Source organism: Lissotriton vulgaris, chromosome 4_1, assembly GCF_964263255.1.
Source record: "Lissotriton vulgaris chromosome 4_1, aLisVul1.2, whole genome shotgun sequence".
Taxonomy (NCBI): domain Eukaryota; kingdom Metazoa; phylum Chordata; class Amphibia; order Caudata; family Salamandridae; genus Lissotriton; species Lissotriton vulgaris.
In genome coordinates, this window is record NC_141691.1 from 1,994,626,091 (window position 1) to 1,994,643,026 (window position 16,936).

Genomic DNA, 16,936 nt, shown 5'->3' on the forward strand with positions numbered 1-16,936 from the left:
TAAAAGCCTGACAGACATGCTTCGTCCTTTTGAGGTCTTCACGCGTGCAGTCAGCAAGGAGGACTGTAATTTGGGAAAAGCTATCCCATTGTTGTACATGCTGGAGCACCAACTGAAGGCGGTGTCTTCTGTGTTTCAAAAAGGTGAAAAAAACCAAGACCCTTTTGTTTTGGCTGAGAAATTATTAGAGCGCCTACAAGGTGATGAACGTCTTAAAATGATCCACTCAGAACAGCATTACATTTGTGCTACTATTCTGCATCCACGCTACAAAAAGGCGCTGGCAGGCCGAGCATTCTTTCCTTTTGATGATGAAGATGTTACAAAGTACAAACGTTGGCTAGCCTTGTCAGCCAAGAGGTTTGAAAGAGAACGGCAGCTCATTGAGGGAAAAGGCAGTACATCAGCATCAGTATCAGCAGGCCATCCCTAGTCAAAACAATCCACTTCTGCACCTGTGGCTGTGGCACAAGTGACCTCTCAGCCGTTAAAGACACCGGCAACAGGATCATCTGCACCAGACACAACAGTAACATTGGATGCTGAAGAGGATTGGCTAACTCTGCTCGGGTTTGGTTCTCAAAAGGTCACAGCAACAGCTAAGCAAAGTGGAGGAACCTTGGAGGACCTTGAGTCAATGGTGCAGGACTATCTGAATGACTCAACAGAGGTCTATGTTAAGGCTGACCCATTGGCGTATTGGCATGGGAAAAAAGAATTGTGGCCACAGCTCTCCAACCTGGCTTTAAACTACTTGTCTTGCCCACTCACAAGCGTGTCTTCTGAACGTGTTTTCAGTGCTGCTGGTGGCATTGTAACTCCCAAACGGAGCCGCCTCTCGCTGAGAAATGTGGAGAGGTTAACAATGATCAAGATGAATCAGCACCTCATACCACCAGATTACAAAGTACGCGAAAGCACGCCGGATGAAGACGAGGTGGACAGCAACGTAGATGAGGGAATTTCTTCTCTGTTAGGTGACACTGAGCTCACCCTGCCTGAATTCGCAGAGTATGATGACGAAGCCTTATTCTTGTTCCTGGACCCTGACACCGAGCCCTGAAAATGAGACAATGAATCAATAACTTTCTTTTTCGTCCTTATTCACTTTTTTTCCTGTGTGTCTGTCTTTCTTTGTTGTGCACAGTTAATATAATTCAAACTTTAATCACCTAATCACAAAAACAAGCCCATCAGCAGAACTGTCTTCACTTGTTTGCTTATTGATTTGAAGGTGCGCAGTCTGCATTCCTCAGGTTCACAAGTTCAGAAGAACATGCTCCTCTATCCTCCTCCTCCAGACTCCTATTTCCCTCAAAGCAGAGGGCTGGATTACGCCCAATGAAGAAAGACTCAGCACTTGTGGGGGTGTTCTACTTCTTTGCGGGTGAGTTGACGGCTCTGGGGCCATTGCTGGGAAGCTCTAATACCGGATAAAAGTGGTTTGGACCAAATCGGAGGCGGAATTTTTTTTGTGTTTTTGCTGACTTGCTTGCCTTTCAGGTGCTCTTTGGGGGAGTTCCGGGTGTTTGTGGGTGAGTTTTGGGGTCTGGGAGCACTGCTGGGACAGTCTAATCTTGATTGCATTTGCTTTTCAGGAAATCCGTGGTGGAAAACGGGAGTTATGGCCTAGCTGCACAGCGCGTTTGGACCGAAGGCCGAGAAATATTGTAAGTATGAGATTTTCCTTTTTGGCTGTTTGGGGGTGTTGTGCTTTTTGGCGGGTGGGTTGGTGGGTCTTGGGGCATTCCTGGGAAGGTCTAATACCGGATAGAAGTGGTTGGGACAAAATCCATGCTGAATTTTTTTTTGCTAGTTCTGACATTTTGCTCAATGTAGTGTTTTCGGGGGCCTGTTTGGGGGGCTTCCTGGTGTTTGTTTTTTGGTTTCAGGGTCTGGGAGCACTGCTGGCTATGGATACCTTAGTTTGCAAGAGGTTTGAAGCAAATCCATGGTGGCAGAGGGGAGTTAGGGCCTAGCTCCAGAGAGCGAGTGGAGTGATTTGGGAAATTGGCAAGAAAATGACTAAGTCCCCAGTTTTGTACTTTTGCTTTTTGGCTGCTTGGGGGTCTTCTACTAGTTTTCTCCTGGGTTGACGGCTCTGGGGCCATTGCTGGGAAGCTCTAATACCCGATAAAAGTGGTTTGGACCAAATCGGAGGCGGAATTCTTTTTGTGTTTTTGCTGACTTGCTTGCCTTTGAGGTGCTCTTTGGGGGGGGTTTCGGGTGTTTGTGGGTGAGTTTTGGGGTCTGGGAGCACTGCTGGGACAGTCTAATCTTGATTGCATTTGCTTTTCAGGAAATCCGTGGTGGAAAACGGGAGTTATGGCCTAGCTGCACAGCGCGTTTGGACCGAAGGCCGAGAAATATTGTAAGTATGAGATTTTCCTTTTTGGCTGTTTGGGGGTGTTGTGCTTTTTGGCGGGTGGGTTGGTGGGTCTTGGGGCATTCCTGGGAAGGTCTAATACCGGATAGAAGTGGTTGGGACAAAATCCATGCTGATTTTTTTTTTTGCTAGTTCTGACATTTTGCTCAATGTAGTGTTTTCCGGGGCCTGTTTGGGGGGCTTCCTGGTGTTTGTTTTTGGGTTTCAGGGTCTGGGAGCACTGCTGGCTATGGATACTTTAGTTTTCAAGAGGTTTGAAGCAAATCCATGGTGGCAGAGGGGAGTTAGGGCCTAGCTCCAGAGAGCGAGCGGAGTGATTTGGGAAATTGGCAAGAGAATGACTAAGTCCCCATTTTTGTACTTTTGCTTTTTGGCTGTTTGGGGGTCTTCTACTAGTTTTCTCCTGGGTTGATGGCTCTGGGGCCATTGCTGGGAAGCTCTAATACCGGATAAAAGTGGTTTGGACCAAATCGGAGGCGGAATTATTTGTGTGTTTTTGCTGACTTGCTTGCCTTTGAGGTGCTCTTTGGGGGGGTTCCGGGTGTTTGTGGGTGAGTTTTGGGGTCTGGGAGCACTGCTGGGACAGTCTAATCTTGATTGCATTTGCTTTTCAGGAAATCCGTGGTGGAAAACGAGAGTTATGGCCTAGCTGCACAGCGCGTTTGGACCGAAGGCCGAGAAATATTGTAAGTATGAGATTTTCCTTTTTGGCTGTTTGGGGGTGTTGTGCTTTTTGGCGGGTGGGTTGGCGGGTCTTGGGGCATTCCTGGGAAGGTATAATACCGGATAGAAGTGGTTGGGACAAAATCCATGCTGAATTTTTTTTTGCCAGTTCTGACATTTTGCTCAATGTAGTGTTTTCGGGGGCCTGTTTGGGGGGCTTCCTGGTGTTTGTTTTTTGGTTTCAGGGTCTGGGAGCACTGCTGGCTATGGATACCTTAGTTTGCAAGAGGTTTGAAGCAAATCCATGGTGGCAGAGGGGAGTTAGGGCCTAGCTCCAGAGAGCGAGTGGAGTGATTTGGGAAATTGGCAAGAAAATGACTAAGTCCCCAGTTTTGTACTTTTGCTTTTTGGCTGCTTGGGGGTCTTCTACTAGTTTTCTCCTGGGTTGACGGCTCTGGGGCCAATGCTGGGAAGCTCTAATACCCGATAAAAGTGGTTTGGACCAAATCGGAAGCGGAATTCTTTTTGTGTTTTTGCTGACTTGCTTGCCTTTGAGGTGCTCTTTGGGGGGGTTTCGGGTGTTTGTGGGTGAGTTTTGGGGTCTGGGAGCACTGCTGGGACAGTCTAATCTTGATTGCATTTGCTTTTCAGGAAATCCGTGGTGGAAAACTGGAGTTATGGACTAGCTGCACAGCGCGTTTGGACCGAAGGCCGAGAAATATTGTAAGTATGAGATTTTCCTTTTTGGCTGTTTGGGGGTGTTGTGCTTTTTGGCGGGTGGGTTGGCGGGTCTTGGGGCATTCCTGGGAAGGTCTAATACCGGATAGAAGTGGTTGGGACAAAATCCATAAGGAAAAGCCTTTTGGCACTTTTTGTAACTTAGGGTTCGTTAGGGTTAGCCCTAGCAGCAGGATTGCATGTGTTTCGGGGTGTTCTAGATTTTTGCAACTGAGTTCTGGGGTCTTAGAGCACTCGTGAGAATGTGTAATTTTGGTTGCAAGTCATTTGAAGAAAATCCATGGTGGGAAAGGGGGGATTTGGCATAGTTAAAGAAAGCCTTTGCCACTATTCTTAACTTAGGGCTTGTTAGGGTTAGCAGTATTTCTATTGCATGTGTTTGGGTGGGGGGGTTTTTGAGTCTTGGAGAGATGCTAGCTATGGATACTTTTGCTTGCTTGCAAGTGGTTTGAATACAATCCATGATGGGTAAGGGGGTATTTGGGCCTACTTTTACTTTCAAAGTACGTTTTGTCACCAGTTTTCTGCTAGGCCTCGTTTTTTGAGATCTGATTGGGGGTCTTCTACATTTTTGCGACTGGCTTTAGTAAGGGTCTGGGTGGGAGCACTGCTGGGAAGGTCTAATTTTGTTCTAAAACACAGTTTACAGTACACCTAGCTTGAAGGGAAAGATCCGCTAAATTAATTTGCCCATACTTATTTATCCTTCAAAAGGTGACTCAGACAGAGTACGCACTTTCAAAAATATTGTACTGTCTATTAGGAAAATCAAAGTGTGACTTTTTGCACTACACAGCGTACATACCTTATATTTATTTATCAGTGGTGTTGTAATATTATATCACTTCCTGTTTTTCGTTCAATAATTACAGGCCGGGTTTCAGTCTGTGCAATGGGAAAAAAGGATGGAGTCAGGCTTCACATTAGCGAGCCGCAATTCAGCATCCGCCAGGCAGGCATTGGACAGGGTGTCTTCTGGTCACCAACATTGAAGGACGAAGCGTCAGCTGGAATGGAGGAGTGCCGCTAATAAGAGGAATTGTTTGCTGCATGCAACTTACTTACCAAATTCAACAGGACAACTACAAAAACATACAGATAAAGTATCCATTGTTTTCTTCTATGAGTGTGACTGCATTTCTTGGATCTCTCTCTGCTTCTAAATTGATCCCTACAGCCATTCTATAGCTTTTACTTCGGCTATTTTTTAAACCTAATTTAATGTAGCCCTGTACTGTCGCATTCTGTCATTCACGGTTGTCGAAAGTACTACTTACTTTTCAGTAACAATGCATTCAGTAGTGCATGCACTTCCTTTATGTCACGTAAAAGATTTATGGTTAGCTTTGTACCCAAAAATTTCTTTATGTTCAATTATTGTTTGTCCATGCTGTGCTTTTTTTTTTCTCTCAACAAAACCTACCCAAAAAGAAACCCCCATTCCCATCCATTTTACAAACCCTAACCCTCTTCCCCCGGGCTGTGTGGTTTTGCTTGATGTGTGACTAAATGACATCACAAATTCCACACACTTGCTGGGGAGGATAAGGTCATAGCAACAGGCTGGTGAAGGAATCCGAGGATATATTCTAGACTTACTCAGCTTCAGTACTATTTCTTGTAGTAGTAGCCAATGTCAAAGAAATCCAACACAAGTACAAGTTATACTTTCAATACTTTACCATTTGTTAGGCTACATTGTGGGACTGTTCTAGTGTACTCAAGTCAAGTCAAGTCAATAAATTTATATAGCGCGCTACATACCCAGAGGGTCTCAAGGCGCTTGCTATATTCTCTATCGTACCGTTGTAATGCTACAGTAAGGACAAACCAGGTTTCATTTTCTTTTTTTCCATAGGCATGCAACTGCCACTGTGTCACACCACTAGTACCACCGCAATTGGGAGGAAATGTCATCCGCCCTGGATTGCCAACCTTAATCGCCATTTCCCATGGAGCCAACCCTGGGCCTAGCCCTACTTTCAAACACAAATTACAGGTAAGATAAGCGTTTGGTTGGAGGTAGTATAATGGAGCCCTCAAGCTCGCCACCCGAAAACACCACCAACTCATCCACGCAACCAAGAAACTGCATTCAAGGAACGACTGGACACAACAGCAAGGAACTCTTCAACATCGTTAAAGAGCTCTCCAACCCCAACGCCGGGAACAATGACATCACCCCTTCTCAAGACCTCTGCAACTCCCTCGCCTCATACTTCCACAACAAGATCGCGGACATACACAACAGCTTCAGCACTCAACCGACGCACGCCACGACCGAACCACAGCCCCCCACCACCACCCTCCGCGCCTGGATCCAGATCAGCACCGAAGACACCGTCCGCACGATGAACTCCATCCACTCCGGATCTCCGACCGACCCCTGCCCTCACCACGTCTTCAACAAGGTCGATGCTGTCATCGCACCCCACTTGCGGGACATCATCAACACCTCCTTCGACACCGCTACCTTCCCGGAGAGCTGGAAGCACGCCGAACTCAGCGCTCTACTAAAGAAGCCATCAGCCGACCCCATCGACCTCAAGAACTACCGCCCCATCTCGCTGCTCCCGTTCCCTGCAAAAGTCATCGAGAAGACCGTCAACAAGCAGCTGGCCGCCTTCCTCAAGACGAACGGATCCCTCGACCTCTCGCAGTCTGGCTTCCGAGCCAACCCAAGCACCGAGACCGCCCTGATCGCAGCCTTCGATGACATCCGAGCACTGCTTGACAACGGAGAAACAGCAGCCCTCATCCTCCTAGACCTCTCCGCGGCCTTCGACACTGTCTGCCACCGTACACTAGTGCAGCGACTCAGCGATGTCGGAATCCAGGAGAAGGCACTGGAGTGGATCATCTCCTTCCTCGCCGTAAGGACACAGAGAGTTCACCTCCCCCTGTTCAGATCTGAAGCTACCGAAGTCATCTGCGGCGTTCCTCAAGGCTCCTCGCTCAGTCCAACCCTCTTCAACGTCTACATGAGCCCCCTCGCAGACATCGCACGCCAGCACAACCTCAACATCATCTCCTATGCCGACGACACCCAGCTGATCCTCTCCCTCACCAACGACCCCGCCACCGCCAGAGCCAACCTTCACGAAGGGATGAAAGAGGTAGCTGAATGGATGATGAACAATCGCCTGAAACTGAACTCGGACAAGACGGAAGTCCTCATCCTGGGATCCTCACCCTCTGCCTGGGATGACTCCTGGTGGCCCCCCGCCCTAGGCAGCGCACCCAAACCAACAGACCATGCACGTAACCTAGGCTTCATCCTGGACTCCTCCCTCTTCATGACCAGACTAGTCAACGCCGTCTCCTCATCGTGCTTCAACATCCTGCGCATGCTACGTAAGATCTTCAGGAACCACCGCCAAACTCCAGAAGATACTTCAGCGGATCCAGAAAACCTCAGCACGACTCATCCTGGACATCCCTCGTCGCAGCCACATCTCCGAACACCTGAGAGACCTGCACTGGCTCCTGGTCAACAAGAGAATCACCTTCTGTCTCCTCACCCACGCTCACAAAGCCCTACACAACCAAGGACCAGGATATCTCAACAGCCGCCTCAACTTCTACGCTCCCAAACGCCAGATTTGATCGAACGCCCACGCCCTCGCCGCCGTCCCCCGCATCCGAAGAGCCACCACAGGGGGACGGTCCTTCTCCTACCTCGCCGCCAAGACATGGAACTCCCTCCCGACCCACCTCCGCCTGACCCAGGACCACCTCGCCTTCAGGAAGCAGCTCAAGACCTGGCTGTTCGAGCAGTAGCGGTCCCCCTCCCCGAGCGCCTTGAGACCCTATGGGTGAGTAGTGCGCTATATAAATGCTTTGATTGATTGATTGATTGATTGATTAGGAGAGACGAGAGATTGACGGTAGTACTACTAAAGTCCTAGGACTATTCAGGAAAACAAACTTACTGTTAAACCCCCACCCACCAGACTCAAAAGCAGTAAAAAACAAGTATGGTCAGATAAAGTTTAAAAAAGTATATTTTTGTAGCCCTAACAAAATAATCTCCCGCAAGACCCTCCCTAACCCCAACGATTGTCCTTCAAACGTGCCAAAAACAACCCAACTCCCAATTCCCACCCCCCAAAAGTCTCTAAAAAAGGGGCAAGGGACACTACGGCAGGGTGCTGTTGACTTTAGCGGCCAGGGTATCATGCTCCTTGCGGAGGCTGGCATGGTCGAAGCGGAGGCCCTCCACCAAGTTCTTATAGCTTAGGACCTCCTGCTCCAGGTAGGACACTCTGAGGCATAAGCGGCGCTGGCGTGCCTTGCAAATCCTGTGGGGGGCAGCTGCTGTCTTTGCTGCTCGGCGGTGACGGTTGGCTTTGGTAGCCCAGCTCTGTACCGCTGGAGCACTGCGCTGGCTGGCAGCCCGTGGGGGCACGGAGGAGGATGCAGCTGTCCCAGTGGATGTTGTTGTTGTACCGGTAGACTGCGTCTCCTCCTCCTCCAGGGCCACCAGCCGCCGATATTCGGCGACAGTGGCATCCAGCCTCCGTTGCCGGGCCATTCGAGCCAGCTCCCTCCTCCTTGATGGTCTGTTGGATTTGGAAGGAGCAACTATATGAAGAAAGAAAGACATAGTCTGTAACCAATGCTCCTTAAGATTAACACAAAATGATTGAGCAGAAAGTTGTGTCACAGTACAAGTAGCACATTGAAAGCACAGTACATAACTATTGAGGACAGTATCTATGTAACCTCCGACTTCTTCATCCTTGCTCTAACATTAGTGGGAGTTTAAGGAACAAATTCTACGAGCACTATGGACTTCCATTACAGTCGACAATGACAGTACACCAGTCTTATTCTTCTTCTACTCTCTTGTTTAGGAAAATTGGTATGTTATCTTATCCAAGCCGGCATAATGCCAGCGCAGTGAACTTGCACCCGAGAAAAACAGACGCACACCATGATGAGTGAGACAGACTTGCGTTACTGTACCGGTCCAGTACATGCAGGTGGTGAAGTTCTTACTTTTCTATTACGGCTGGCACTGAGAATACTCTGTTAAAAGGGCTACTGCTTAATTAATTTAGCTTTCACCCCACAGTGCAAATGAGTACTAGAAAAGGAAAATGAAGAAGCTAAATAATCTGATTATCTATCACTTCACATGGGATGTATTTGATGACATATGGGATGACTTTAGGTGCTTTGCTTATTATTGAGTGAACAGTGATACACCCACACATGAATGACGTACTACTACTAAACTAAAGTTATTAAGAGAGGTAGGGAGTGTCCACCGTAATAAACGGATATATGCTGTGCTTGCAGTTGCAATACAAACTACTGCTACTATTCATGGTAGTATTTGGACAAAATTACAACTTCTTTTCCTTGCCTTTCCTACACTGGAACGGACGTGCGGGTGCGGTGTTACATGCTCTTCAAAGTAACACTTAGTTCATCCAGTGACCGTCTACTCTCTCTAGATACACATATGCTATCTAAGAGTCAGATAGTACCATGATCCAGGCATCCATCCATTCAAAGTATATGCACACATACAGTTTCTGTTTCACCCACCCAGGCTGTTCTCCTTCCACCCATCTTGCTTCATCATTCACCCAGCCATGCACCATACCATATTCTTTCCTTCCCAGCCACCTCGGGGACCAAGCAAACACATATCATTCTTCTTTGCCAGTCATCATTACATTTCTCGTCCTTCCACACTTACTTACACCCTACTTACGCTTTTCGTTCATCCCATCCATCAAGTTCATCTCAGATCTGATTGGGATTCTTCTCGCCAAAAACTTCACAGCTAAGTCGAAGTACATTTAGAGGAGGCTACTACCTGGTTGATTTATAATACACCTGTGCAGAAAGCACACTTCAATCTCAATAAGTAAGGAATATATAGCTTACCTCTGCCCGCCACCACCGTGTTATCCCTCACAGGATTGTCCGGCACTTGCACCGCCTCCTCCCCAGAGTTGTTCCCCTCGTCCAATACCAGCACCTCCGCACTGGCCCCGCCTCCAAATGTTCCACCTACAAAGTACATTTAAGAATGTTAGAATACACCACTCACTACTATATAATATTTGGTCTAGGAGGAAGAAAGAAATGTGAAAAAAACGGAATACAATGTAATAATTTGTGACTGTCTACTCTAAAGTAAAAATGTCCCTTTTTCCAGGGAAGGCTGTTGTCTTGCTGCACCTTTTTGGCACAACTGATGTTGCTTTTTATTTTTAACACGCACCACTTTTTCTCCTAACAGACAGAAGCTTGACTTCTAAGAACACAAGCAGGATCAAGTTCAAACCAGGTGAGAGCTCGGCTCAACCACAAGAAATGTGTCCAATTAATCGTCAGCACTAAGCACTTTTCCATTTTCAGTTAAACGTTTACTTTTTTGACAAACTTGATTTTAATAAATGTGTTTACTTTTAATAAAGCTTTTAAACTTAAATAGACTCTGTGGTTTTTGGTCCTCCAGACTAGAGTGGATGAGCTAAAGGTTTTGGAATTTTTGCAAGCATGAGTCCGTGCCTCTGACATCATTGGGGATCAATCATCGGTGACTTTGGGAGCTAAATTACTCTGCCACACTATCTAGTCAGTAAGGAGATTGGGGGTTCAACTACAAAGTCTGTTATCACTGAGGTATGTGGAAAGTCTAACAGCACCTATTATAATTGATAAGCTAAGCAATGCATTATTCAGTGTCCATAGTTCTGTTTGTGCAGATTTGTCCCTGCAACAGTAGTAGAATGGATTGTCCTACTATCCAAACCAAAAGTAAAGTAGTATCTTATTCTTTCTTGGTGGTCATTCACCTTTTTATTGTTGGCAATTGTCAAAGCATAAACATTTAGAAGACTTGAAAAGACATTATGGACAATCCCAGAGGACTGCACTCAGTGCATAGAGCTATTGCTGACTAGAATGGAGTCCAATGGAATTGCCAAATGTGCAATCTTAGTTAGCTACACAGACAGACTAATAAGAATAATCTAGTAATACCACAGTGAGTCATAGTCGAGGCAGGATAAGAATTTAGATCCAGTCTACAAGAAGATCAAAGACGATTTAGAAAAAATCGAATGAGGAACGCTAGGAAAAAATAAGTACTCTATATTAAAATTAAAACTTACTGGGGCCAGCAAAGGAGCCCTCGCCTGCCCGATCCTGGCCTGCATCCTGAACAGCACCCTCCTCCCCCTCCTGTGTCCTCTTGCCCCTGGGGGGAGCTGATGTACAACATGAAAGAAAGAAAGACCAGAAAACATGGATGATATTTGTCAACCAAATCAAATATTTCAAAAGAACAATAACAAAATATTTTGGAGAAATAGCACATAGACAACTATTCCACTGGATATATTGACCGATCTCATGTGGTCTACTACGTTATTAGTATTGCTTGATATGCAGACCGTCGAATTGGAAACTTCTTATGTAACTCACTAAACAAAGTACTAAAAAGGTTTGCCTAGGATTGGCAGGCAGCAGTCCGCAGCACGCGAAGTGACAGACAAAGTCCATCGTGATTGCAGATCAGCGACAACACTAAAGTTTCCTACTACATTAACCAGTCATTAAATTACTCAAACTATCAATCCACCACCACTATTTCTTCTTATCGCCATGTGTACAAAGGAAGGACTGGACTTGAGTCTGTAGGGGCTGATTTAGAAGCCCCTTGCTGCTCTTTTGCTCCATTGTTGCGTGACTTTTGTGACGCAGCGGCAGAACAAAAGAGGCGCAATGGTGCGGCGTATATTAACAACGTGACGCATATGGGAGATGCATCACGTTGTAAAGCCCTGCGCCATCAGGGGGCGTTCGGCGCAAGGGAGGGCGTTCCTGTGCAGGAACGCATCCTAAAAGTGGCTGAGGGAAATCTACAAGATTTCAATCACTCACTTTAACGACAATGATGCGTGACTCAAACCCTGCGCCTGCTTGAAGCAGACATACAGCTTGACGCAGCATTGGGGAGATAGGGCACCCCAGAGCATTGATGGAGCTGCGCCATCGTTGCGACACAATTCCAGCAATGCCTCGCCTTTACGGCACAGATGCGTAACGCTTTGGTGACGTTTTGGGCCCATGGTGCGCCGCATTGTAAATACGGCGCACCATGGGTGGTGGTGGCGTGGCGCGCAATTACTGGCGCATCCCTGCTACTTTGCAGGGATGCGCCGGTAATTAAAAATCTGAACCTTAGGGGCAGATTTATGTTAACTGGCGCATCCCCAGGGAATGCGGCGCACCATGGTGCAAAAACGGCACTGATGCGTGACACATCTGTGCCGGAAATGTGGTGCATTGCTGGAGTTGCGTCGCAAGCGCGACGCAGCTCCAGCAAGGTTCGGGGGTGCCCCATCTACACAAGGCTGCGTCAAGACCTACGCCTGCTCCAAGCAGGCGCAGGGTTCTGACGCAGCATTGCCCTGAATGTGACTGAGTGAAATCTCATAGATTTCACTCAGCCACTTTCAGGAGGCGTTCCTGCGCAGGAACGCCCCCCCCCCCTCAAATAAAGTGACGCAATTGCGGCGCAAAGAGGCGCAACGGCCTCATAAATCTGCCCCTTAGTGTCTAGCATTACGCAGTTCTTTAAACTACACTCATACATAATTTCACAGGCCAATGAAATGAACACAAAATCGAAAACAAATAAGCATAGTAGCAACACTTCTGAGAAGGAGAGCAGTGCACCTGAAATGCACAGAAGATTTTGAAATATAATTTACCTACAATGTAATCAGCAGCATTATTGCTCTTGGTAGAAAACAAAAATTTGCAAGATAATAACACACAAAGCAGGAGAAAACAGAGTAGTAAAGAAATAGCTACTACTACTCACCAAGCCCGGGGATCTCAAGGCCAAGCAGGTCGAGCAGATCGCGTTCACGGTCCAGGACATCCGTCCAGCGGTGGGTGGCCTGGTTGTAGGTGCGCCGGACCCGAGAGTGGTGGTACATGGCCCGGCACACCTTCTCCCACCGCTTCCGGCGCTCCCGGATCCCATACCCGGTACCGATCCTGCCGCCTGCCATGATGTTCCTGGGGAGGCGGCGCTGAACATAAAAAATTAGTGCGGCCACCTCCTCCGGGCTGAAGATCTCCCGGGGTTCGACTGTCTCCCCCCTCAAACGCCCGCACGGGAGCCGGGCACGGGGTGCGGGACCCTTCCCCTTCTCGGGATGCTTCCCGGCTCCCTTCACCATGGTCTGGGCGGAAAGGATGCTAAATATTGAAGAAAATAGAATAGGGAAGAGAAGAAAAGAAAAGAGTTAAAAAAATGTGTTTAAAATTAACCAAAAGTAGCAGAAAACACAAAAATATAGGGCTAGAAAAATAGAGGGATAGATAATAAGTAAAATAGATTAAAAAAAACTTTAAACAAGCAAAGGATGGCAGAGATTTAGAGAGGATACAAAAAGCATGCCGGGCACGGGGGTGCGGGACCCTTCCCCTTCTCGGGATGCTTCCCGGCTCCCTTCACCATGGTCTGGGCGGAAAGGATGCTAAATATTGAAGAAAATAGAATAGGGAAGAGAAGAAAAGAAAAGAGTTAAAAAAATGTGTTTAAAATTAACCAAAAGTAGCAGAAAACACAAAAATATAGGGCTAGAAAAATAAAGGGATAGATAATAAGTAGAATAGATTAAAAAAAACTTTAAACAAGCAAAGGATGGCAGAGATTTAGAGAGGATACAAAAAGCATGCCCAGAACCATAGCAATGAATGAGAAACAAGATGGCCGCGTCCGTTCACGACCGCGCGGGTAAGTTCGCGCGAGATTTTCCTCGCGAACACACGCGAAATTGTACTAGCGAGCCGCACACTTTGCGAGATTACACTTTGCGCCCGGAAACAGAAATACGTCATGCAAACAAGATGGCCGCTCCCTTGAACGACCGCGAGGGTAACTTCGCGCCTTGCGCTACAAGCGGCTCGCTAAAACGCACAAAACCTTGCGAACTAACACGCCGCAAAAAAACAAATCGCATATTCGCACAAATTCGCGGCTTCCGAATCCGATCTCGCGCAAGTTCGCGCCCCGCGAATCCCGCGAAATTGCAGAAAAACGAGTTTTGCAAAACTGAAAGCACTCAGCAGGTGCAAGAGTTCAAACTCATCATTAGTAACCATTCCCTGTAGTGCTTCCTGACTGGGGCCCCTCCAGAGTTCAGTTGCTAGTTGCAACAATTGTATGACCCTGCTCTGACCCTCACAGCAGGCTCATAGAATAGCTACAAGTAGGCCACAAAGGTCCTGGAAAAAAAAATTGCACTGCAACAGAAAGCAAATTACTGATAAGGAAGCAGGTGCCAGACCTGGAATTTTAAAACAGTGACACATTAATAAACTAACCCCAAATTAATTCATGTCAGTTGAAGCAGGGCAGGTGTGCTTGCTTTTCCCCCCCAGAATCTACAGTGATGATGAACCAGAGGGTGGCATTGATGTAACAGAGGGTGGCATGGGTGAAACAGAGGGTGGCAGTGGTGAAACAGAGGATGCTGGGAACCTGTGATGATGAACCAGACGTAGAAACAACATAGTTGCGACCGTTGCGAGCCGACAAGTAAGTTCGCAATTGCGAACTGGTACCAAACCCTCACGAACCGGCAGAAACCCTTGCGAACAAAAAAAAAAATCCGCAAATTCGCGAGAATTTGCGGATTTTGCGGATTGCGAGTTCGTAAATACGCAAATTCGCGAACGCCAGATTCGCAAAATTCGCCCATGCTTATTCTTGAGGTCGATTACAGTGAAGGTGGTGGCAGTGGAAGGAATCAGAGTCAGTATGGTGGTGATGTCTGAGACTACGGGGTACCGAGGTACAACTACTTTGTGGACCTCTCGCAGGTCGATGATGAAGCGGTACGCTTTCTCATCTCCCTCACCCTGCTTCTTTACAATGGGTAGGATAGGGCTGTTCCAAACATTGCTAACTACTTCCTCTACCACTCCTGCATCTATCAGGGACTGGATAATCTTTACCTATGCCTTCTCGCCTTCGGGCGATATCAGATATTGTGGAAGTTTTGTGAGTATTGCGTCCTGTCGAACAGTTATGTGCACTGGGTCGATCATCATGCGCCCTACGTCCGAGTCAGTTTTGGCCCACAGATATAGAGGTAGGGTGTCGAGTAGGGACAGGTCAGCATTAGTGATGGAAAACATGCGTCGTGCGGGATAAAGTCTGAGCAGAGTCGGGTTGTCGTACAAAAAGACTCGAACTCCGTCTTGCGAACACCTAATAGTAGCTCGGAAATGCTTCAATAAGTCAAGTCCCATAATGGCATCGGGGGTGTTGGATGAGAGCAAAAACGTTGTGTCAGTGGTGTTATTTTCTAAGTCAAAGGAGATTGGTGTGGACAAGGGATTAGTGGAGGGCGTTCCATCAAAACCTATTGATGTTACATGTGAGCCAGACAAGGGTGCCCTTGGAATCAGTCGTTTAGATAACGCACTACGTGTTGCGCCAGTGTCTACCAAAAATGGAGACTTCGTACCCAGGACCTTAGCAGTGACATAAGGACCTTGCTGGTCAACATAGAGCTCGACTGGATCCCTCCCTTGCCCTTGGCAGTCCTATGTGAAGTCGTGGGTATCGTCGCAGTCAGACTGTTGGTACTGGTTCTGTCGCGGACGGTCAAATGTGTTCGGTCTGCCTGGCCTGTCGTTGTTGGTGTCGTTCGTGTACCCTCGTCCCTGTCCTCTATTTCCTGACCCACCCGCTACATCTCTCGTGTCCCTACTTTTGTTCATTTCTAGCAGGACGGGGCACTGGGACTTCCAATGACCAAATCCTTTGCAAAACGCACACTGGTTCCCGTCGATGTCTTTACGTCCAGCTTAGGGTGCGGGTGTACGGTCTTTAGGGGTGGATTTCTAGGTGCATTCCTTTGTATTGCTCTCTTACTATAGTCACCCCCTGCAACTGTGCGATCATCACCCTTTCCTTCAGGTACTTTTTCTTTTTCTCAGTCGCCCTATCATTCTCGTTCTTCTGATGCTCATAATACTGGGCCATCTGAAGGATAGCCGCAGGTTTGGAGGCCGCCCAACTACTTTCACTAGTCTGTAGTTTCTGTGAGACCTCCTGCGACAGACCTTTGACATAATTCTGGACAAACAGATGATGTCCGGTTGCAGTGGTCATGTCCTGGCCACTGTAATCGGAAAACACTGTCTCAAACCGGAAGAAGTATTCTGATACGTCTTCCTGGGGTTTCTGGCGGCAGGCCGTTACTATCGACCAGTCCACCTGCTTCTCTGAGATCAGGGTTTTCAATTTCTGCACGATCTTGTCTGGGAGGTATAGAATGGATTTTAAAGGTTTCTGTCCAGGCTCTCGTTGTCTGTCCATGCCATCGAGTTGTGACAGCTCAAGGTGGTCGACTTTCTGGATTTGCTTCCACACATCAGCTGGCAGACATAACCCGAAAAACAAATCGATGTCAGCTAGGGTCATAATCGTCGAACCCAAGGCTGTGCCTAATTCAGTATAAAAGGGTTCTTTCTTTCGTAAATCGGGCAGGGATTTTCGGAAAGTCAGGATGTCTTGTCGATCCCATGGTTGGTAGACCCAGTTATAAACTACCCTCCCTCTTGCATCTTGGTGGTTAATGTCATCATGTGTTCCCTGTCCTCGTGGGGGAACCCAGTAGGGAGTGGCCTCCTTTATGGGCATCATTGTGTCAGTTTTTTCTGTTCGGGGTTTGGTCGCTACAGGAGTCGTAGTTTTAAATTCCAACCTCTGTTCAGTGAGGTGGCGGAAAACTTCAAGCGTACGCGTGAAGAGGTCCGTCACATCACACTCGCCTTCGTCCCCAATGTCGATCTTCCTATATAGAGTCGTTAGGCTCTCAGGACCTTTGTCTTGGTATCGTCCTCATAGGCATTGAGGGTGTGATAACAAAATCGCACAACAAAGTGTCGTCTGTGGCTATCGGCATATGAATTGTACATATCCGTTACGTATTCCTCGCTCTCCTTTCGTTCCACCAGTGTCCTTACTATCTTATTGATCCCTGCTCGTTCATCCTTGCTCAACCGGCTCATTCCAGTTGAATCTTTCTTTCGGGTCTCAGGGTTGTCTAATGTTACTGTTTGTGCTGCGTTGAGTACAAGGGGCTCGGCCGG